This window comes from Falco cherrug, chromosome 2 (genome assembly GCF_023634085.1).
Source record: "Falco cherrug isolate bFalChe1 chromosome 2, bFalChe1.pri, whole genome shotgun sequence".
In the NCBI taxonomy this organism is placed as follows: Eukaryota; Metazoa; Chordata; class Aves; order Falconiformes; family Falconidae; genus Falco; species Falco cherrug.
The window spans coordinates 48,468,516-48,493,203 of record NC_073698.1 but is presented as its reverse complement, the minus strand read 5'-3'; positions in this window follow the sequence as shown (position 1 = coordinate 48,493,203).

The following is a 24,688-nucleotide window of genomic DNA, read 5'->3' as shown; positions in this document are numbered from 1 at the left end:
AAGATTCAGCTGGACAGGGTGACAGACTACTTTGTCTAGACTGTGCTTTTGCCAAGATTGGCCTAGATGATCCCTGAGGTCCCTTCCAACCTGGTATTCCATGATTCTATGAGTATGATTCTATGATAATTAAGGTATATAAGTGACAAAACTTAAAATATGTTGGTTTTCTTAAAATATGTTGGGTTTTTTTATGAAGATATGTAAAAAATATTAGCTAAATTAGTTGAAAAAATATATCATGTATATTCTTAAGAACATTAAGGTTTTTAAGAGATATTAATCTAAAAAAAAAGTACAGAACATTTTACAGTATGAACTTGGTACTTGGCAAGACAACTAGAAGAGTATAATTTGCTTTACAAATAGCTAAGAAAATTTCTTTGGCTGAAAACAAAATTAAAGTTTATATTACACATGATTTTTTTTTAGAAACGAAAATAATAGAGGCACCATATGAAATAAAAAGCTAATACAGGTAAAAATATTAGAACCTTTTAGCTTTAATGGTTGCGTGGTATTTAAAGGCATACAGGATGTTTCTGAGGAAGGAAAGTGTCTTCTTCTGACCCTTGCTTCACTGAGGGTGGTAGGAGAAAGGACAGGAGGGAGCTTTGTAGGTGTTACCTTCTGCCCAGAGTCCCGTGTTCTCAGGAAGCTTTCTTGTTCAGATGGTTTTCTCACAGCCTTTCCTTTAACACATCATTTACTGCTACCTTCCTGCCTGTCCCTGACTGAGATTCAAAACAAACTGCCAGAGTTTTCTGACAGACTTTGAGGAAATTCCCCAATCTTCTGTCTCCTATGACAGCGCTAGCATAAATAGGAATGACCTGGGAAGTATTTGTTATTACTAGACAGCGGGACATTTGAGTTTTCCTTTGATCATTCTTTATTTTAATAGCCTTATTATTTTACAGTTATGCGTAACTTATGTATCATTACAAGCCCTACTGAATACAAGTATTGTTAAAGTTTAAGATTTTACAATTTGTCTTCTAAATAAAGCTGCTCTGATTTGATCTAATACATAGATTCTTCAACCCCCAGTTCCAGTCATAAAATGGAAGTTCTAAGCATTCTCATCTTTATTTGCATATGTTTAAAACTTAGATGTGAATAATGTGGCTCAGGTCACTAAAAGCAAGAAAGACAATCAGAGGCATCAGATGTACATCTTTAAATCACTATTTACACCGATGAATTTTTGCTTTAAATAATATTTCGCATTTTAAATCTTTTTAGTTTAGACCTGAGGTTTAAATTTTATCTCTAGTGTTTACAATTTATAGGTACCAACTCAGAGAGTAATACTTTTAAATTCAGGTTTATTGTAAAGGAATAAAGCTGGGTTAATTAACATTGATAATATACAACTGTGGGCTGGCTTCAGAGGTGGCAGGTTGGCTGCTGTAGATAAGATGCAGCTGTGGCTGATTCCTGTTAAGTGGTTAAATAGCTCTAAGGGGAGCAGCCAAGAAAGAGAGATGTGGAGGAGAGGGACACCTGGGTGAGGAAAGACAAGGAGAAGGCAGCAGAGAGACTGACATGGAGAGTATGAAGGAACAGCACGAACAGTAGGTGGACCCTTGAAACCTTGTGGGGGATTGGTGGCTGTGCCAGGGCAAGGCGTGCTAACTACTTAATGAAATTAACCTGGTATGGGATGGTAAAAGACCTCGTTGCAGCTGGCTAGTTTTGAGTGCTGTGACAGTTCATCACTGTAAACGTGAGCAGAGAGGGGGAAAAAATGGGGGGGGGAGGGGGAAGTGCCAGTTCTCAACTCTCAACACTTACACAAATATTATACAGCACAAGCTGCAATACACACAACATCCTAAAATGATAAAATCTCTAGACTGACCCCAAAAGCCATAACCTCTTCTACCATTGACACCCAACTATTTAACCTTCTTTTATTACTTGCCTTCAGACTCTTCTTCAGAATAAGGGTTCTTCCAGGGACATTATTACAAATACTTTCTGCACTTCTTGCTGCACACAAATGAAGATGTGGCAATCAATGTGTCTCTCCTCAGGGAGCCGCATTCTGGCTTTTTGACCTCACACAGCTTCCAGGTAGCAACTTAGTCTGCTGGCATACCTCATTATCCTGACATGTTCCACACTCACATCTTATTTTTCCAGGTGCACTTCAGTCCTGAATTCACCTTTAACTGACTTTCAGGTTATCGTTTTCTACCTATTGCTTAACCCTTAGTTTTCCACACTATTAAATACAGGTGCAATTTTGCTTCAGGAACCTATTCCCTTATAAATAGATATTTCACGAAGAGAAGCCTAACCTTATTTAGTGTGTGCCTTTTGAAGTGTCATTTTAGCCTCAGCTGTCAGTCTTTCTGAACACATTTCACTTTCAATAAAACATTTTATTTTCTGAGTAGAAAAATATTTATTATATTCAAAACAGAAGTCGGCAATGCATGTTGAAAATTAATTCACAGCATCAGTCTTGGAATGTTTCTGGTTTTTTCTTCAGTATTTTATGTGAATTTACCCAGTGTAGAAGGAAATGGGAAACCTAAAGAAGCAAATACTTTGAAATACAGTGAGGAATAAATCTGCACTGGGAGTTTCCAATGCATGGATGTGAAACACAGAAGTAAAACTGTCCAGTCACTAGGTAACATATCCATTCTCAAACCATACTATAATAGTATGCAAAGTACTTTCAGACAGTTCATGAAAAAATCCTGCCAGCCAGTATTTAGACTTTGAGTCAAATAACATTTAGTCAGTTGCTGCAGGCAGTTTCTCATGAGAGGAATTGGCATCAGGGAATACAAGCTTCAGGTCTCTGAAGGAAGATGCAGTGAGACATAACAGCAGCAGAGATTAGAGTGCCTGGTGTCTGGTTTGAGTGGGAAGTGAAGGTGTGCCATTAGGAGTGATACAGACTGATGTTAGCCCAGGAAGTAACAGCCAAAGCAGCATGTGGTGGTATCAAAGCTTGGAAAGGGATGTCAGAATCATACAGAGCCTTGGAACATTTTTAACCCTCCCCCCAACCCACCCTCCAAGAGGTATGAAGCTTGAAATGCATTCATCTCTGTAATATGAGTATCAGAAGTGAAGGAAAAAGGATTCAGAAGAGCACTGATCCATTTGCCAGGCATTAATCGCTCCCTATTATTTCAATAAAACAAAACAACATAAAATGAAAAGCATTAGAATTGGCACAGTAAAAGGTCTAAAGCTCATAGAAATCTCCCCACAAATGTTACATTAAACATTTTGCTTGTTTACATTAACTACATGCTTTTTAACGTTCTGCTAACATTATTCTTTCAAAGACTCCAGACCAAAATGTACAAATTATTTTAAAAAGAGAATAGGTAACTGTTACTGGCACAAAAGGTAGTATAAGCCTTTCGTCTTCCTTACAGCATGCAGAAAAAACTGGCATCAAAACACAACTACTGTGAAAATAAATTGAAAGCAAATGTATATACGCTACTGCAGTCTCATTAAAAGTTCCTAAAAGTGTCTGTGTCTACAGAGTGGAGCTGCCTTTACCCTGAAGGCAAAATAGTTTCTACATCTTCCTGAGTCTGGCTCTTTCTTTCAACTTCATTTGTAAATCCACTTACCTAGAATATGAAAGGAAAAAGTTACCTTAATCTGGGTTAAAAAAAAATAATGTGTGAGTCTGTAGTAAGTAAGCACCAAAAAAAAGGTAAATAAGGAGGAGGTAAAACAGATTAAAAAGTAATTTTATAATTAGATTGCCAAACAATTAGTAAATAACTTCTACTTCAGTAATTAAAATAATTAAATGATAAATCAATTGTATGCTATTATTGATGTACCAAATAAAAACCATTATACTAGTCAACAGATCTCTGGATGTGCAAGGAAGAACAACACAGTGTAACCTCATGGTGGAAAAAGAAAGACTCCTGCACCTGTTGCACTGCATTTAAGGTGCTTTAAACTTGGCAATGTTAAGGACCCTCCACCTGCAACTCATAGCCTGCCATTTATTTGCAAGCTTGTCATCTCTCATGTCCACACCCTGAGTCTGCTGTACAGTGGCATTTAACCTGGTGTCCCAAGTACTTTGACCTTCACGACCTGGCACTGGCAGAACATGAATCATTATCATGCTGGATTTCTCACAGAAAACAACCGCCATGGATTTTAATTCTCCCTGTTGTTTCCCTGTCTCCTCACATATTTGCTTGTAGCTCTAGTCTATAACTCTGCACTAAGACCCCTTCAATGTACACTGTGTATATTTTAGCCTATTGCATTGGAGGTACATGGCAAGGTTATGGTAGCGCAGGAGCTGTGGGGGTGGCACAAGTTGAGTCTCTTTTGGCCACGATGGTCACTGGTCACAGTCTCCCTATCTTTATCTTAACACACAAGTTTTTCATCCTGTTTTCTCCCCCTGTCCTGTTGAGGAGGAGAAGCGAGTGAGAAGTGGAATGGTGTCTGGCTGCTGCTAAAATTAGCCCACCACACCTATAAAATCATATCAGAAGCAAGCTTAGAGATAACAATAAATTAGTGGTCTTTTTAATATGTTATTACCCAGTAATATACCTGAGTGAGAAAGCATCGTCACTATTTGCTGTGCTGGAAAGGATGCCCAGAGAAGAAGACTTGCCTGGGATGCCCATTGTTCTTCATGGCTGGCCACCGGGAAGAGTTTCTCCCTTCTCTCTCTCTCTCTCTTGCTTGTTTATTTGTTCACTCAGCCTTGGGTGCCTGAAATTAATGCATACCATGAAGTGCAGACCCGACAGAAGAATCTCGATGCCTGTAAGGTTCTCCCACTTCTATCCTCCAAACCATAAGTAACTGAGTCTTGGTTCTGCAAAGATGAATAGGGAATGGAATAAGAAAACTCTGACAAAATGCTCCTCCACAGATTATTTAATTAAAAGTCTGTTAATTCTAAACTGGCAGTCAAGAATGAGAGAATGAGTAAAGAAATTAGTTTTTAATTGGAGACTAGTTTAGGCAATAAGCATAAGGTTTTTTTTTCCTTAAAGTTATATTCTGAGTTGAACAAACACCTTACATTTTATGTTAATAAAGTGCTTCACAATTAGATTCAGTTCTAGTGTCTGGAAAAGTGTTATCAGATTAAAACAAACAAACAGAAAAACAGACAAAAAAAGCCAAAAACCAGTATTTTAGTCTTTCACAGAATATTTGAGTAACCATTTTAATCAACAACTATATTAAAAAATATATGCTGTTTGTAAGAACACCTGTGGGAAATAAGACTACAGCTAAAAGGAGAAAACATTTAATAATGGAAATAATTAATCTCTTGAAAATTGAACAAGCAACTATGATGAATTGGCAGAAAATCCACAGAAGAATGCTATGCAGAAGTAATTGCATATCATGATGTAATAAAGATACTTTTTGATGGTCATAAAAATGAGTTTTAAAAATGTAATACAGAGATATTAATTAAGCAAGAATGGCATGTTTTTTACCAATGAAGTAAAAATTGAAAGTGTTTAGAGATATGAATCATAAAAGAGGAACTGACTAGGGAATTATAGGCCTAATCCAAGAACCTGGCAGTGTTCATAAATATTAGATTATAAGAAACAAAGTTTTCTGCTTTACCTCATAATCAGTTTTGTATCTGGAGTAGAAAACAGTAACTTGTATAATAAAGATTCTTTTCACAGTAAGGAAAATTAAGAAATGTACAAATCCAAGAATCCTTAATTAAAAATTCTAAGACCAAGCATTCATGCGTTGTTGCACTGATCCCTTTCATGTGCCTAGATGAGTGTTATTGGTCAGGGTGAATTTATTGGCACCTAAGGAAAATATAGTTTGCTCTCCCAGTGTTGGAACTGGCCAATGAAGAATGCAATAGAAATGTTATGTTACTTCAACACCTGCTATGCACATCCATATATATCATGTTTGCCTCCAGTCCAGATCACGTTGAAAGTGACATGATGCAGAAAATATGATCAGTGTTTCATGGTTTCATGTTTGCTCCTTTTTTAAAAAAAAAATAATTAATTATACCGTCAAATAAAGTAATTAGATACTAATAAATTAAACTAATGCTACTAATTATTATAATTTAGCTGGGTAAAATAGTGTGGTACAGCCACAATTTTATACAGATAGTAGTTAGTAGTAACAAGCAAGTAGTTATTCTGTGTGGAATTAAATATATATGACCTTGGCATAATTATATACTGTAGATGAAGACAGTTCTTAAAAGTAGGGGTACCAAACACAGATATAGTATAGTAAGGGGGCACACGGTGTACAGGAGGCCTAAGGCTATGAAAAAAATGCCAGATATCATACACTGATATTAAAAGAAATGCCGACTTGCAGTTTATGTAAGTCACTGAATAAATGATAAAGTCAGATGTGGTACGAACCATAGAAGACAAAAGCAAGGCACAGAATGTGTTAGCAAACACAAAAAGTGACCACAAGCAGATCCTAGATTAAGGAGAATTAAACCATAAATGTGAATGTCATACACCTTTCTTGGCAAAGAAAAAGGGACCCTGTCGTAAACTTTATACTTCTCCCAGCAAAGAACTTGGGACACCAACAACTCAGTCTAAATCCCCAGCCTGAATCCAGTGACCTTCGGACATGAAAACCATACAAAAGTGCAACACCAAAGACAGGGATAGATAGTAGAAAGCTTGTATCGGTTTAACCTGTATATAATTTGAACAGTTGTTACTATCATTCTAATTAAATTAATAATATGTCTTTGATTAGACTGTTAAGATTTACTTCTAATTAAGTTTTTAATCAGATTAACAGTACATACCTGGGTTTGTAAATAAGGTGTGGTCTTCGTGCTCCACAGCAAGGTTTTGAGTGTAACAGCTGACAGATATGACACAGGATTTATGGGATCTTCTCGTTGAGCACTGGTTTGCACCACAGGTGGAATGCAGTTGTGTGTGTTACATGCTACTAAAAGTCTGTGCTTAAGTAATTGAACAGTTTCTTGTCAATAAATCCTTACATTGTCCAACATTACTCTTCAGACTCGCAATTGCCAGGAGCTGTTGGTTTCATCTGAATTTTCAGTTTAATTCCTTCAGTGCTAAATTAATTCATAACTGTCATTTGCCACTTTTTACATTATTCTGATTTTTATTTATTGTTTATCCTCATAGCTGACTCTATGTCACAAAAATATTCCTGTCAGCAAAATTTTGTTTGCCATTTCCCTCTTTGAATGTGCTATGCGCCTTTGAAGGTTTTTTGAAATGGCTTTTACAGAAAAATTAGCATGTGGGTTTTGTCACCTTACTTTAGAAATCTGAAATATGATTAGTTTAGATATAAACATTAATGCTAAGCTCCCTTTATAGCCAGGAAAGTGAAATTAGGATATAGTTAATTCACTGACCTGTGTTAAACATCTAGTTTAGGATGAGATGAATTATTCTAAAAGTCCCTGTTTTGCCTGTAAAGGTAGTGTAGGTGACTAGTTGATGCCTACTTTTAATCAAACAAATCCCACAGTTGCAAGTTATCCTTAGGTTTGACTATAATCAATATATTTTAAATCACTTTATTCAAGAAACAGCATGATTTCAACAATTTCAACTCCCCTCAAACTTGGAAATCTTCACATTCATATTTCAATATACTCTATTTTACATACATAACTTTCTATTTTTATGACATATGGCTGCATACTGCTGTTAATGTTGACAGATCACTGCCTGTGTTATGTCTTGGCATAAGAAAAATTATGTGTTAATAGACTAGAAGAATGTCTATAACTCTGAGGAACACAGATATACAGTGCCTTAATTTTTCATTGTATTGTTTGCAACTAGGCTGTAATACTTCTGGGAGTCCGAGATCCTCATTCCTTTCAGATGGCCCGTGTTCTGAACTGTTCAATCTGTCAGTCTGTTTTGTAGATACCTTCTCTTAGCTTCCTCATTGTGCATTTAAGACAAACATCCCTGGAACAGAAATATTTACGCTTTTCCTTCATATTTAATTTCTTCTTCTGGCTTCTGGCATGCTCATTCAACACATACTTCTTTGTTCTGAGAAACCTGTGGTTTCCTAGGCCATGAGATCATGCAGAGAAGTTGGAGAAAACCATTTTTTCCCCATAGTCTTCAGTCATACTACTCCATTAGTCTGATTGTGACTGAATAGAAATCATCCAGATACACTGTTGGTCTGGAGTTTTTAGTAGAAGTGTCCTGGTATGGGAGCTAAGGACTAGGTAAGTGTACCCCACAGAATCAAAAATGGTATCAGCTGCCTATGTGTGGACAACTGAATGAGTCCAAGGGGTTTGCTTTAGGCAAAGCTGAACCGGTCCCTAGATTTTATTGCTGTATTCTCCAGGCACTCAAATCAGTTTCCCAAATTCTATTCCCAAACTAGTGGGTGGCTAGTATCACTTGAGGTTCCTCAGGTTATCTCTCCTGGTCTGCAGCTGTTGTTCCAGAAATGCATGGATCTTGCGTAAGTCCTATATCATACCTCTGAGCAGTATGTGGATGCCTTGAATAACTTTGGATATCTTAACAGAAGATTAATATGTAAGGCAACTTAATTTAGGGATGCAAACTAGACCCAAGTCTTATCCTCAGTCTCTAGAACAGTAACATCAATGAAAGTGTAATATGTTTACATGTTCCCAGCTTATGCACTATAAAAATTATTTGGGGACAGTGCAGTTCACTAACAAATGGTTGATTAATTGAAAACAGGGTTTTGAACCATTTTTCTTCTTTTTTAATATCTCCTATGAAAACAGCTTCAAATCCTTTTGTTTTAATTATTTTATTTGTGGTGAAGTGGGAAGTTAAACTAAATTTTTCAACCACATCTAATGCCGTTTCTGAACCCCTGAAATCACTAAAAGCTTTGCTCTGTTGCACGTATATTCATATAAAAGTTTAAACATTAAACTGTTGCATTATTTTAATTTTTAATTACTGTTTTACAGAAAGGACAGATACTGAAGGAAGCTGTATAAATTAAGTGTTCATTTATGAAAGAAGAAGCAAAACATCTTGCAAGATTTCCTTCCTGAGGAAAACTTTGCTATCAAAAATGGCTAGTACTTTCATGTGATCACTAAGGGGGAAAAAAATCAAAGTAAGCCAAGGACTGGAATTTCTGAAATGTCAACAAAGGGTTTAAAAGCAGAAGGATTAAAAAAGTGTTATTTGACTAATGTTCTAAACATGTTCATTTAACAAGAAAAATAAATCTCAGTTCAAGGAAACTGATAAAATACCTTAAGTGCTTCTGTCTGTCAGGGATATTTTGTTTTGTTTGTTTGTCGGGGTTTTTTTTAGCAGCGATGATGCAGAGTAAAATCATTACTGTTACCAGGACAGTAGCTAAAGAACATGGAAAGCTGATATTTAAAGAAGATAGTGGGAGTCAATTCTAGGTATTATTCCTGTTTCTGGGATGTATTGGCTATAATACTAAGCAATATGTTAGGGACAGACTGCAGCCCTATTGAAAAAGCTGCTGTTCAGCTCTGAATAAGCATTCAAATTAACAAAGTTATATGTGAAAAAGAATGGAGAAGAAAATGTCTTAGAAGCTTTGGAGGAGTAATCATCAGTAGCATGTGTTCTTGCTGGAAAAGCAAAGCTAAAGACTGTTTACTTCCTTATGCATTTTTTTTCAAATACATATTTATAGCCCATATGATCATGCTAAACCTTCAGTGTTTATTTGTCTTCAAGATCTGTAAGTGCCTGAAGTACATTTCAGACAAGCCCAAGTTAAGAACTGGAATGTTAGATCATTTTTGTTGGGATAAACTATGTAAAGCAGTCATATCCCATTTGAATATTTTAAACATTAAAAAGTATATGCAATTTTGTCCCACAATACAATATGAGCAGAAAAGGCTTTTCCTTGCTAAGACTTTCCACCATTTCTTTCAAAATAGTATAAGCAAAGAAACAGTCTTTGTTTCTACCAGTAAACATAATTGCTTGTTCTGCTTTCAGTTGTTTATTTTCCCAGTTCACTATCTGTGTCACAAACATATATGTCTTCATTCACAGCTGGCCTCATGAAGATATGTTTTTGGCTAGATCTTTGCTTGGTACTCACCTGAGGGCCTAATATATTGGAAGAATGTTTCCTTTTTCCCCCTTTTTGCAATTCATGAAAGTATCCCTTCCATTCACCCCCAAACTGCTGTTAACTGACTCATTACCTTGATCCATTTGTGTGACTTATGGTAGCCATTAACACTTTCCATTAGGCATTCCTTTGCAGCTGATCACAACAAAATGAGAAGGAGAATGTTCAGACAAAATATTTGGGAAAAAAAATGGTACATATCAGTGACTATATGTAGAATTATTTTTTTCCTTAATAACAACGGGTTTCATTTTCTACCTCACTTGAGCTCTGTTTTCTAAGTAGCTAACTAGAACAACTGAAATCAGATCTTCAGTCTGGATATTTTTAAAAAATATCTTCTCTTCGTCAACAATCAAAGTGCTTCTGCAGCCCATCCTGTCACTGCTTAATGCATACATAACAGCAACTGCTTTGTTAGCTAATCTACATAGATCTTTAGGCAACATGATGCCTGAATTTGCTGTCTTATGGTTATTTTCTGGAACACAATTTAAATGTTTTTACTATTTCACTCTGTACTTATAACACCTCTAGCATGATCTCCTCAGAAATGCCAGCCTTCACAATGCCTGTATGTTTCAGCATCTGTGTAAAAAAAAAACCAAAACAACCTTCTACATTCTCCAGGAAGTAGTTTTGGTAGTCCAGCGTTTGGCAATCTGTTCTGAGTCAATAGTCAACTATTTCTTAGGTTGATATTCCAGCTTTTTAGCATTGTGGTAATTTTAAGTGCCATGTAAAACAAGCTTCAGGCAGCTAACATCCATTAATGATCCAATAACACATTTTTGTTATGAGTTAGCCCTTTTTAATCAATAGATATAAATTAAATATTTTTGCATGGTGTTTTGTGTTGTGGGTTTGGGGGATTTTTGATTGGGTTTTGTTTGTTTTAATGCAACACTTTTGTCTAGTTTCAGCATGAAGAAAAATTATTTGCTTTCAGTCCTAAATTGTTGGGAATGACTGTATTGAAAAGAAAGTTAACATCTTTAAGCATCATAACCTAAGTATCTGTGCTTGTGCCCCAAAATAACTTGTGCCTAGTTGCACAGAACTTGGTCCTCTTGAGTCTCAGCATCATCACAGTTACCTTTTACATGCCTGTCTATGGATCTGAAATTCATATAACTAAACTGAACCTAGAGCAAACTGGAAGAGCTAGTTTATTCATAAGCTGTTGTAAGTTTTCCTACTTATATCCAAACAGCAACAATAAACCCCTTTATCATAATCTCTGTTTCAAGTCCATGTGTCACAACCAATATGAGTTTAGTACAGCATAACATAGATGTCATCTCAGTCAGTAGAACAGGTGTCTTACATATAACTTAACGTCGTTATCTGTTATCTCTCTGAAAGCTGGTTCTTCTATCATTTTAAAACAGTCCTATATGAGGTAAACTATCTGAATAGTCTTGATACCATTTCCTAGTAATATATTCGAAGCTAGTTTTTAGTGGGTTTTGTTCCCTCATGTGCTGACTTGTGAAATACAGTCTCTTCTTCCTTGATCAAAAGAAAATTGCTTCTTGATCCCTAGCCAGAAGGTTTCTCTTCAGAACATTACTTTCTTTTCAAAACATGTCTTTCTGGGTTATATGCATTAATTTCAGTGTGCACCTCATGTTTCTAGCATACAAATTTGACTACTTCATTTGAGGAAAAAGACAGGCGAAAAAAAGGGATTAAGAAAAAGAGATTAAAACAGGTTTGTGGTCCTTGATTGCTATAATGTTTATCCTTGAACATTTCTGTAATTGTAATACAGCCACACATTTGCATGCATATTGAGTGAAGACTCACATAAGCAATAAAGAATGTTCTGGGGAGATATAGAAAATCCTTTAGAGATGAAAAGTCAAATTAAATTAGCTTGCTATCCAGTAGATAACCATCAGATACCTTAACCAGGAGAAGATATATTAACAGTCTCGTTTTGAGACTGGCCAAAGGTATATATGTCCATCTACAGAACTAAAAAGTAAAAGAGATGAGACCTTTTAACAATGAATTTTATTGTCCATGACTGGAATTACCTATCGTGGAATCATGTTTCCACTGTTACACTCCCTTCCTGTCTCCCAAGATGATTCACTCAGAATGTGCTTTCCAGAGGTGATAAACCTGCACTTAAAGGTTTATCACCTCTAAAACAGTGTTGAACAGTATTTGAAGACACTATAAATCAAGGTGAGAAATGATGAAAAACTTCTGAGATACTGACTTAGATCTAATTAACAACATTTTTTCCCTATTCTTCTATTTACTTCCTAGCTATCATTTTCAGCTTTTGGTATATTCCTTCTGCAGTTGCTGTTTCAGCAATTTCCATTTAGTCAAACATCAGTTTTTAGGCTGTGATTCTGGCAATGAAAAAAAAAAAATTATATATCTTTTTCTCCACAGAGTTTAAGAACAAATTTAAGAACAAATAAAAAATGATTTTTAATATTAAGGTATTATAAATAAAAAAAAAAACGTGATTTTTGAATTAATTCAATCGTTGCCTCATTGACTTTCCATTTTTGTATCACATCACTAATTTCTTGACAGTAACTCTCTTCATCTTTCCTATGCAGGAAAACATATAATACAGAGAACCTGAAATCATACTGCAGTACTGTCGTTTACAATTGGCATAGAGTAATTTGAAAGACTCATACATTTTTTAAGTGTCACATGGCAATAGAGAAGACCAGCAGAAGGCTGATAGACTTAGGAAACAGTTTCAAAAGTAAATCAGTCTTGTCTGTGTCCCTCTTTTTGTTTGTTTAAATGTTGGCAGCACAGTTGCATTCTTGGCAAATTCATGTATCTCTAATTGTCCTCTGTTTCCAAGAATGAGAACATTGTAAAACAGTTATAAAAAAGTTATAGATTTATGCCCTTTCAGCGTGAGAAATAAAGGCTAAAAATCTGTGAGATTTGGCTGCCTTCACTCATTTCTCATATTTCATAAATGGTAAAGTAGAGAATAGAAAGTACATCTAGCTGGTATAAACTATGGTTCTGTATGGCTGAGCTAAGGAAAAATGAGAAAATGAAAACAATTCAGTCTAATTTTTTATACTCTATCAACTAAGGAACATCTGCTGAAACCAATTGAACAATAATATCAATGTAGGTCAGAAGCCAAAAACTATAACTAGTAATTATTACCAGAATTTATTCTAGACTGGACTGGATTCTAAGAAGAATCTGAAACAGAAAATAGAGGTTCAAACAGCAATATCCTATAATTCTAGATTTTATTCTCTGGGTGTTCACTTAATAATTAATAGGACGTCAGCATTCCTACATGCTGCGCAGCCCAATTTTACATCTGTCAAGTCCCTGCATGTATTCATGACCTATTTAAGATTAGTGAGCTGAGGTATGAAAATGCAAATTTTGGAAGCAATATTTTCTTGAGGGCAGAAGGAAACCTAGAAAAACATGTTTTGGAAATGAGTTCAGTATTACAAGCCTAAGACCTCTTATCACCAGTCAGGTGGAAAAAAAAGTAAAAGTGGAGCTAAAATAAATACACCTGATTGATAGAAAAATTGTGTAAAGGGCTAGATCAAGTTCCTTATGAAATCAAGATTTAAAAGACTAAATGGAACTGGCATTTCAGGGCCAAATTGAAAACATCATTCCAGCATCTCTCGTGATACAATATTGAATGTAATTATTTTTTTTTCCTAAAAATGCAGATAATAACCAATGGAAGCAGCAGAATTAAGGTGATATGCATTTTTGTGCATTGTATTTTGGTGGCTCATGCCTGCTGATTTTATTTTGTTCATCTTTATAAATGAAATATTAAAAAAAACAAAACCAAAACAAAACCACCAACCAAAAAAATACACCTCCTACCAAACCCCCAAGGTATTTCCTGCACAGACTGAAGGACATATTTCATAGTGCTCAGTTTACGTCTCAAGATGTTTTGATCTACCTGTAAGGAGCAGCAAGCACGGGCTGCTCCATGAGGGCAAGGGACCTGGGAGCTAGCTGAGGGTGGTATGAGGCTGATGGTTACTCATCAATGGTTAAAAATCCTTAATGCTAGGACGGGGATGGTAATGGTGACCAGGGTTAGCTGAATACCCAGCGATCACTGCATAAAACCACAGTGGCCAGGCAGATCTGAGATCAAGCTGGGAACTCAAGTCATCATGGCAAGGCTGAATTTAGCAAGAAATAAGGCTCAGCACAGCATACTTCTGATGTAGTTCACACAAGGACTAAGGGCCTGAGCTTAAATGCAACGCATAGGTCAATAGGCAGAAGTTGCACAGATAGGGGCACAGGGGAGGCATCTGACAGCTCTCCTATACTATATCACTTTCTGCTTCTCACTGATCTTTCTTGAAATTTATCTGTATTTATAAAGGTCTGATTCAAGGTCTCACAGCTGCACTATATCATAGCTGACTTTCAACACAAGCAGCCCAACCCTGGGGAAGAGGTTGCAAAGAATTATGGAAAAAGACAGTTATAGTCTGGTCAGGTCAGCTAGAGCATCTTGGTGCACTCTCAGGACTCTGACAGATAAGTTTTTTATTATCCAAATAACAAAAGGTTATGTATTTTTCCTCAATGTTGCTTCAAGTAGATCCTTAGACAAACATAAGAGTAAATATACTCCTTGATTTGATTTGATTTAATCAGTTCAGAAAAATTTAGCCTCAAGAAACTAATTAAAATTTAATTCTACTATTTCTTGCATACCTAATTTCCCTACAGTTGCCATTATTTTAGTTGCAGAATACTTCAGCACAAATATATTTCTCCAGGAAGAGGATTTTTTTTTTTAATCATTCACCTGATTCTCAGGTTACCTCATTATTCCCATCTTCTTCTGTATGTTGGATGTCTGCATCATTACCAAGGCTCAGAGCTACACTCTCTGCTCATCTTGAGTCTGTCGTACACTGCACAACAAATACACAATGTGCTTATCTAGAACATTTAACTCCTAGAGTACCGAGGAAATCTCACTTGGTCTTCAGCAGAAGTTATGTGAAGAAGTCCTATTTAGCTATAGGATTTCCAGAGAAATTTATGTTCAAGTCTTATCTAAAACCAGAATAACTCACATTTTAGTTTTCTACACTAAAATATTGTCAATGAGATAATTTGTGTTATCTCAGTGATCAGCACTGTGTTCCATATGCAACAAATGAGCAAAGTTTGTATTTTAATGTGACCATTCTATATAAACAGAAAGCCCTGAACAAGAATCTATGTAAATAAGTTGATTGTCTAATATTAAGTAACAGATTTAAAGATTGGTAACGTTTGCATATGTGTAACTTGTGCTTGAAAAAACAGATTGTTGATCTGTGAAAGACCTCCACTGCAATTATATTAAGCTAAGCGCTGCACGTTATCTCAAAAGTAAGAACAGACCATGAAAGTCATAATCTGTGTTGATTATCCAGGGATCAAAGTGGACAGCAAGGCTCATTTCTCTGAAGAAATCAAGCCAAACTGGCACTAGCAGTAAACTGCTTGCTGTATTACATAGCCCTAGAGGGTTGCATAATTTTACTACATAACTGTTAGCAATAATTCACTGAAAAATATTTTCAGTAAAGCTGTTTATGTGGTCTGCTTCACAACTTCTCGAAGTCCTTGACCTACAAGCCTGTAACTGTAAATAACAAGAGTTATAACCCTGCTCTAGAATTTATCCTGGTAGGAGATACAAAACATTATAGGATACATATACCACTAATTTTACAAAGATAGGAATTAATTTAAATGGAAGATAAAAGTATATAACTTTTTTTTCTGTTAAGAACAGATGAAAATGCCCAGAGAGAGTAAAGTCTTCCAAATAAATATCTTTCTTAAGCCCAGATCTAATAAAAAATTTGAAGACGTGATACATTTAAAGGCATAGGTCCATACTTATCAACCATTACATGGCTGACTATTCATTCCATTTCTAAATGAACCTTGTTGTTGCCATAAAGAGATGGAGCATATATATATATATATATATATGCGCTTAAGTGACTTTTTCCCCTCTAACTCATCTTTTTTTTATTTAACCATGACAACAATGTTCTGGAGGCAATACACCTGATTTATCCGGATTCTCTCTGAAAAATAAAAGTTCTGTGAAATGTCCATTTACAGTACTGTATGATCCTATCAAAGACATTTGCAAGCACTGATCTTTCCAAAGGATGCACATGTAGACACATATTTTCCCTACATCTATGATACTGTTTTGTAACAGCATGACACACACACACTGCATACTCCATGCAAGGGGGGCTGGGGGTGGGATTTCTGTTTAAAGAACAGTCTCAGCAATATGTGACTAAAATGTGGCTGAGTAAATGAAGTCTGAGTGATTCAAATTACTATTAATTATGGGTATTTAATAAATTTTAAATGTGCTAATAACACCAAATAAATGAACTATGTGTTAAAAGAAGCTCTCTATGTTGGTAAATATTCCAACAGAAGTTGTCATGTATAATTAGAAAATTTATCCCATGTCTGTAATTATCAAAGGAAATTTGGGGAAGAAAAAGGTGGCATTTGGAAATTTAAAAGTCAGATATTGGAAATACAGCTGGTAGGCTTTAATGAAGGAATGAAAAAAAATCTCTATTTCTGTCTACAGCTGTTGAAAAATCAGAGGATTTGTTATGCAGAGACGTTTAATCTGATAGGGCTTACATCTCCCTAAATTTTACTTTGAGATTCAGATGTGAAAAGAAATCTCAAAATTAATGCAAGACCTGTGAGCCTGAGTTAATGAATTTTTACATAGAAAAAACAGGTAAAACTCTTTAAAATTTAGAAGTCACAAAGCACTCCTGAGTTGTTAATAGTTCTGTGAAAGTAGATAAATAAAGATATACTTTAGAGTTTTGTTGGTTCTTAATGTACCCCCAATACAAGAAAGACACTGATACACACCAAAGCAAGTTCAGCAGAGGTCTGCTGGGATGGTTGGGACTATAGCACTTGCTGTGTTGGGAAAACCTGAAAGACCAGGGCTTGCTTAGACTGAAGAAGGGAATTCTGGGGGGACTTAGCAGCTTCTCAGTGCCTATGAGTGTCTCATCAAGGAGGCAGACTTCAGAGCAGTGTGTGGTTGGAGGACAAGAGATAATGGGCTTAAGTAGGCACAAAACAGACTTGGACTCAATTTAAAGAAAAGCTTTTTCCCTGTAAGGAGGGTCAAGTGGTGGAAGATGTTGCCTGGAGAGGTTGTGCAGTCTCTGTCCATGCAGATTTTCATGGCCTGATGGGACAAAGCCCTGAACAAGCTGGTCTGACCTCACAGCAGCTCCTGTTTTAAGCAGAATTAGAAACGTTCTGAGGTCCCTTCTCACAGTCCTATGATTCCAGAGAACTGAAGTTCCTCGACAAATTTCTGTGAAAGCCACAGGATGATTTTAAATCTTTTGTCAGTGTCTGACGTGTGGAGAATGATGTCACCTTTAGCAGTTAAACTAGTAGTTTGGGTAGTAGAAGTCTATATCTTCTCATGTTTCTTTTTCAGTGGAGAGAATAAATTGGTTTAGAACACAAATCCTCTCACCTTTTTAGATGATTGCATTAGGGTAAGTTGAATTGTACAAAACTAATCATGCCTATTTCTCTACAGGTTTACAGAAACTTGGGAGAACTAGCTTGGATATATATGTTTACATCTGAACACCATATGTCAGTAAGGCCACTCCCTAGTAAACATGTTAATATTCCAAGAATAATTGATAGACATATAGAGGCCTCAAAGATAAAAAGATTGCTATGTATTTCATTCAAGTAATGACCTGGCAGAGAACAGACATTATCATTGATGGATTTATTATGTCAAAGATGCAAGGTTTGCCTGTTGTCACCAAAATTCTTAGTGTGAGGAGATGTTTTCTTCATGCTGATAGCATTACTTCTCAGTATAATCCTGCTAATTCAATCAGTTCAAGAACAAAATCTAATCCAAAAGAAACTAGTCGTTGTCAGTTGTGACATTCATGGAATGACTTATCTGCCAGACCTTTTCTTTAATTTAGTGCTCAGAAAATGCTCTTCCTAAGAAAACAAATTGCTGTTGAGTTTCTAGGAGCTGATTAAATGACATTGCTTCCTAAAAGTTACTTAAAAAAAAAAGTTACATAAAAAATATATTCAATAAATAAGATGACAGAAAATAAATGTCAAGAAATACAGGACAGAATTGGAATTTAAGCAACTGAATGCTGCAGCGAAAAGCTGAATTTTAGCTGTGTCTTTACTATGGACCTTTATGCAATTTGTTATGCTCAAAATCTTTTCATGGACAAAAGTGGAACACATTTGATACAGAAAGCCAAAAGTTTATTATTTATTTATTTAAAATTTTAAGTCTAATTGTCCAAATTAGTCCAGTGTCAATAACGTACACTCAAACCCCATTTTATACAAAAAAAAAAGCTTCATTACTAATGCAGTTAAAAATCTTATATATAAGACAACTTTTCATGCTGTCTACCCCTTTTTTCGTGTTATGCTTAAATTTCCAGTGTTCCTTTGAGTCATGAGGCTGTTGATTTAAGTCAGAGAGGGCTAAAGCCAGTCATCAGCATCCTGTAATCTTTGCCAGGTGATGTATATGGTAGGAGTTTCTTCCTCCTCTCTAGCAGGAAGAGACTGATGTTGATGGTTTCTTTTTCCTCAGCCTTGAGACTACATGGTTTTATTTTAATGTTGCCTGAAAACAGTACACAAACATGCTCTGCTCTGTCTTTTCATGGGTTCCCAATCATTCTGCTTTTCTACTCTCTTTCATCTCTAAAACTGGCTTTACCTGAACAATACAAGGCTCCACTTCTGTAGCCTGGGACCTCTGATATCATCCTACATTTACATTTGTCTATGCCACATTTTATTCTGGAGTCATAGACAGCTCAGCCAACACAGAGTAACTACTTGTTTTCTTCATAAACTGAAATTAAACTAAAACAAATCTAGAAAGTAATTACCTGACTGCTAGACAACTCTAATTACAGCTAAACAGGCTCAAACCAGCTCAGGTTGGGACAGGTTCAGACAATCCTGACCCTGCACTGTCAAGTCAGGGCAAAACCTGTGTCCTTCTACTACGGATGATTTGTCTACCAATTTTACGCACACAGTCCATACCAAACTGTTTGGAGAAAGCCATAAGATGAGTAGATGTCATTTACCCAACAAGAAAATTGGACACACAATTTTGAGTAGTATTTGTAATCATAACCATGATTAAATATTCTGCTCCTCTTCACCCAACAAGTACTGAAAACCACATATTCTGAAATGTTAAAGTCGACCACCCAGTGTTAACAGCAGACACTTTGTACTGGGTCTGAGTGGGATTAAGTTAATTTTCTCCATAGCAGCCCATATTGGGTGTGTGTGTTGGATTTGTGATTAAAAAAGTGTTGATAGACTAGTGTTTTGATTGTTGCTGAGCAGTGCTTATACAGCATCAAGGTCTTCTTTTTCCCATTCTGTCCCACAGTGAGTGGGCTGTGGTTGTGAAGGAGGTTGGGAGGAGACACAGCCAGGACAGCCGACCCCAACCAACCAAAGAGATATTCCATACCATACGACATCATGATAAGCAATAAAATGGATGTATATGGGGTGTTGTTATCCATGGTAGCTGTTGCTTGGAGACTGGCTGGGCATCAGTCTGCTGGTGGGAGGTCGTGAATGACTATCTTTGCATCACTTGTCTTTTCTATTGTTCCTCTTCACTTAATAAACTGTCTTTATTTCAACACGTAAGTTATTCTCACTTTTGCCCTTCTGATTCTGTCCCCTCTCCCACTGGATGGGAGGGAGGGGGTAAACGGGTGGGGACTTATCAGCTGGCTAGGGACAACTAAACACCTACATTTTTGGGGGGTTGTTTTGTTTTGTTTTGTTTTTTTAATACAGATTTGTGTGTGTGCATCAATTCATGTTTCTGTGCATATTTACATACTTATGTAACTACAAATCACCAAACATTACTGCTGCCAAATTGCAGGACTTGATAGTAACTCTGTTATCCAATTTAATAAGTGATTAAATTTAATAATCTCCACAACATATTGTCTGAAGTGAAAAAAAATGGGATTTAATTCCCTCATTCTTCTTTTGACTTTGGCATTTGTTTAGTACAAAATTCCATTTTATATATATGAAGTAGACTTGACTTAAACAATCAAACTGAAAACTAATCTTTTGAGTAACCCCATTGCAGTGTCTGTTAGTTGAAACTATGTTTGCATGGTTTCATAATAATTTATTACGTAATGTGTAATAAACATATACCAGCATAATCAAGCTCAACCAAAGTACTACAGATTTATTCATCTTGAAAGACTCTCTCTTGAAGAGGAGTTTTCCATTTTGCCATTTCTATTTTTCTGTCTTCTGTCATACAAAATATATTTGTGAGACATCTATAACACTACTATTCTAAAGAAAATAAAATTAGGAAAGAGTTCAAAAGATTTCTTTTTCAGGAAAGCAAAAAAGCTGAAATGATGTCATTCTTTCCTTGTTGTTGGGCACACTGATAGGTTTAAGCAACTCCATTCTGAATGCAAAGGCCACTTTCACTTTATGAAATGTTAGAGGTGGCACACAAAGAATATTTAAGAGGCCTGTGATATGCTTACATTAAGTTTTCTAAACAAGTCATATCAACTGCGTCTGCTGAGAAGCCGGTCTTGAAGTTGTTCATGTTAGACAGAGGAATTTTTATTTATTTCTTTTTTTTGAGACAGACAGATTACAAATTAGGATATAAGACTCAGTAGCTTAGTCTACAAGTCTCAAGAATAAACTTTTACAGTATATTAGACAAGAAAATAATAACAAGATACTGTCTGAGTTGATGTAAGGAGGGAAAAATGAAGTTATATATAATTAATTTTAGAAATGTGGCTGATTCATTTATTCCTACAGCCAATCACTATTGCAAAATTTTCACAACTCTTCAGGTCCAATGAAAAGAGAAAGTACCCCATGGATATGAAAAGAAGGGAGACCAATGAAAAGAGAAAGTATCCCATAGATATGAAAAGAAGGGAGACCACATCCTTAGAGATTCTCTTCTGTACTTATGACTATCTCCTTTTGGCAGCTGTGATCACTTTTCTATTCCGTGACACTGAAATGTATCACTACCTACAATTTAATGTCACATTCTTTTCACTCTTTTACTGTGGGATGCTTTGGTAAAATTTGTATTAAACCTCCTTACGTGTCTGTGCCTGGGTTTGGGTTTGGGTTTGGTTTCTTTTTTTTTTTTTTCTTTTTTCCTTTATGTCAGGAAAAAGAGCAAAGAGTAGTTGTCATTATTTTTTTTTTCTTATTTTCATTTTCTCTTTTCAGATGCTTTTTAAAATCTATGATTCACTGTTGAGTGAACCACTAGTTTTCTGTCTCACTGTCCAACATTTGATTTAGTTTTCTGTGTATGAAATAATGTCTTACTGTTATTGTGTTACATCTTAAGTAGCTTTCTGCATGCTTTATAGGTATTATTATTATTATTATTGTTGTTATTATTATTATTCTATACCTCAAGGGTATGTACTAGGACCAATAGTATTTAATATCTTCATCAATGACATATACACAGTGGGACGGAGTAGACCCACAGCAAGTTTACAGATGACACCAAGCTGAGTGGTGCAGTAGATTTGCTTGAGGGAAGGGATGTCATCCAGAGGGACTTTAACAGGCTTGAGGAGTAGCTTGATGTGAATCTCATGAAGTTAAACGAGGCCAAATGCAAGGTCCTGCACCTAGGTCAGGGCAATCAGGATGAATGGGAGAGCAATGCCATACAGAAGCACTTAGGGAAACTGGTGGATGAAAAACTGAACATGCACTAGCAATGTGCACTTGCAGTCCAAGAAGCCAGTCATATCCTGGGCTGCATCAAAACTAGTGTGCCCAGCAGCTGAGGGGGGCGATTCACCCCCTTTATTCCACTGTCACAAGACCCCACCTGGAGTACTGCATCCAGCTCTGGAGCCCCCAGCACAAGAAAAACATGAACCTGTTGGAGCAGATCCAGAGAGGGCCACACAAATGATCGGGGGATGGAATGCCTCAGCTATGGAGACAGACTGAAAGCCTGGATTGTTCATCCTGGAGAAGAGAAGGCTCTGGGGAAACGTTATTGAAGCCTCTCAATACCTGAAGACAGCTTATAAGATGGAGAGAGGCTTTCTACCAGGGCCTGTGTTGGCAGGACAAGGGGCAACAGTTTTAAACCCCAAAAGGGTAGATTTAGACTGGATATAAGGAAGCCATTTTTTTGTGATGATGGTGGTGATACTCTGGAACAGCTTGCCCAGAGACGTTGTGGGTGCCCCATCCCTAAAAGTGTTCAAGTCAGGCTGGATGGGGCTTTGAGCAACCTGATCTAGTGACAGCTGTCCCTTCCCACAGCAGTGGCATGGGACTAGCTGATCTTTAAGGGTCCCTTGCAACCCAAACCATTCTGTGTTTCTATGAGTCTCCCAACAGGCCTGGTTTCCACTCTAAGATGTAAGTAACTTGTTTAGTTCTCATGTTTAAGTTGCCTTCAGTTACTAGGCAATTATTTGGGTAGACCAAAATAAATAAGTACTTTGCTGGGATTTCAGTATCAAAAAGTCATTAAATTTTTGAAGAGCTTGCACTCCCAAATATGCAATAATAATTAAAATATTTCAGTTTTCAATAGGTGTGGTTTGAAGGTAAGAACAAAAAATTTTGCAGCCTTTCAAGAATATAACAGACAATTAAATGTATATTTCAAGCTCTTACATGTAGAGATATAGTGCTTTTTTTTGTTGTTCTTTTAGTTGACCATTTATAGGTCCCAGTCTTCACAACAGTAAGGACTGAAAGGCTCAGAAAGTCTATTTTTAGTATGGAAAAAATAATCAATAATCATAGACTGGATCATTTTGCTTGATAGATGGCATACAAGTTTAAAATGTGGCTAAATCATAAGCCTCAATAGGTTTGTGGGATTCTTTTTTTCTTATTAAGTATATTTAGCCTCCTAAAACTCTTTTATCTTTTCTCAATTGGCAAAGTTTCTTGATATAATAATGCAAAAACATTTTCATTGATCAAACGACTTATTTCAAGGACTTCAGATGTCAATAAATCTATAAAACAATTACAGTCAGTGCCTTCTCTTTAAGTATTATACTTTTGCCCTTGTTTTGTGAATGGACTAAAATTATTGCCTGAGAAGACATTATTTATCTGTGAATGGTATCTTAAAGCATCTCAAGTTTTATTACTAGTTGAAACTTAAAGAGCAAATACAATGAGTAACATGAGCAGACCTCATAAACTAAAATCCTTTTAGTTTTAGAGACCCCTGTTTAGTTTTCTAGTGCTGCGTCTAAATACTAAGGGCATTTACTTAGTAAGTACTTACTTACTTAGAAACTCATTGTTTCATTGAAGTGGTTCAAATTATATAAAAATAGAGACATACTTTATTATGATAATTATACATCAGAACCACAATAAATAACTGATCTATAATGTATAAGTCCCAGCCATCTTTTTTTACTACTACTACATCTTGCAGAAAGTGCTGTCAGATCTGTTAACAATGTTTGCTTGGTAGGGGATGAATGTATACATAGACAAATATGTTCCTGAAATTTTCAAGTCTCCATTTGCTGATTGTGAGAATTATCTTAGAAAGGGAGTGTAATTTCCTAAGGCTGATAAGGATTTTCATTTTGGAACAGAATCCAAAGGGTATTAGGAGGCAAAAATGAAAGTTCATTATGATTCTTGTGTGTGTTACATACACAGTAAGATATAGAAGAGACAACTGCATCACCTTTTCACTGATAGAAAAGCTCTTGGAGCAATCATATTTTTCTTCCATGTTGACCAGACTGCAGCCCATAGAGCAGACTGAAAAAAAGAATGTTAGCTACAGCCACAGATGGTTGCACAGGAAGCAATCAAAATAAAGCCACTGTGTCTTGTCACTGCAAGGGTAAAAGGGTGGATGAGAACCAAATAAAAAAAAAAAAATCCTTCCTGAAAAACACCAGCAGAGCCAAGCATATCAGGCAAGGTGAGCATGGGTCTGGCATTTTTTTCCCAAAAATTGCAATGCAGAGCAACTGAGATGTGCAGTAGACTTTTAAGTAGCCTGACTAGATTTTTATAAAGAAATGTAAGAAGAGGCAAGAAAGGGAAAAGTACAGGAGGTGAGGAAAAAATGATCCTAGCTTAGGTAGAGTTATATTGGAGACTTATTTTGCAAACTTTATTCACATTGAACAGTTACACTCATTAAGGCTGGCAAAATCTAATCCAGAAAATATGAACAGGATGCTGCATACAATCCCATTAAATTATAGACACAGCTGGATGCTGAAATTGTTTCATTGTTTTACATGTAACTGCCCATTTTTGCAAAATACACGTTTTATCAAGGATTTTTTAATGATCTTTACTAACTTCATGCTCCCCTTTCAGGAGATCGTATTCCATGATAACACCATTCCTGAAATTACTGCTTGCCAGGAAAATTAGAAAA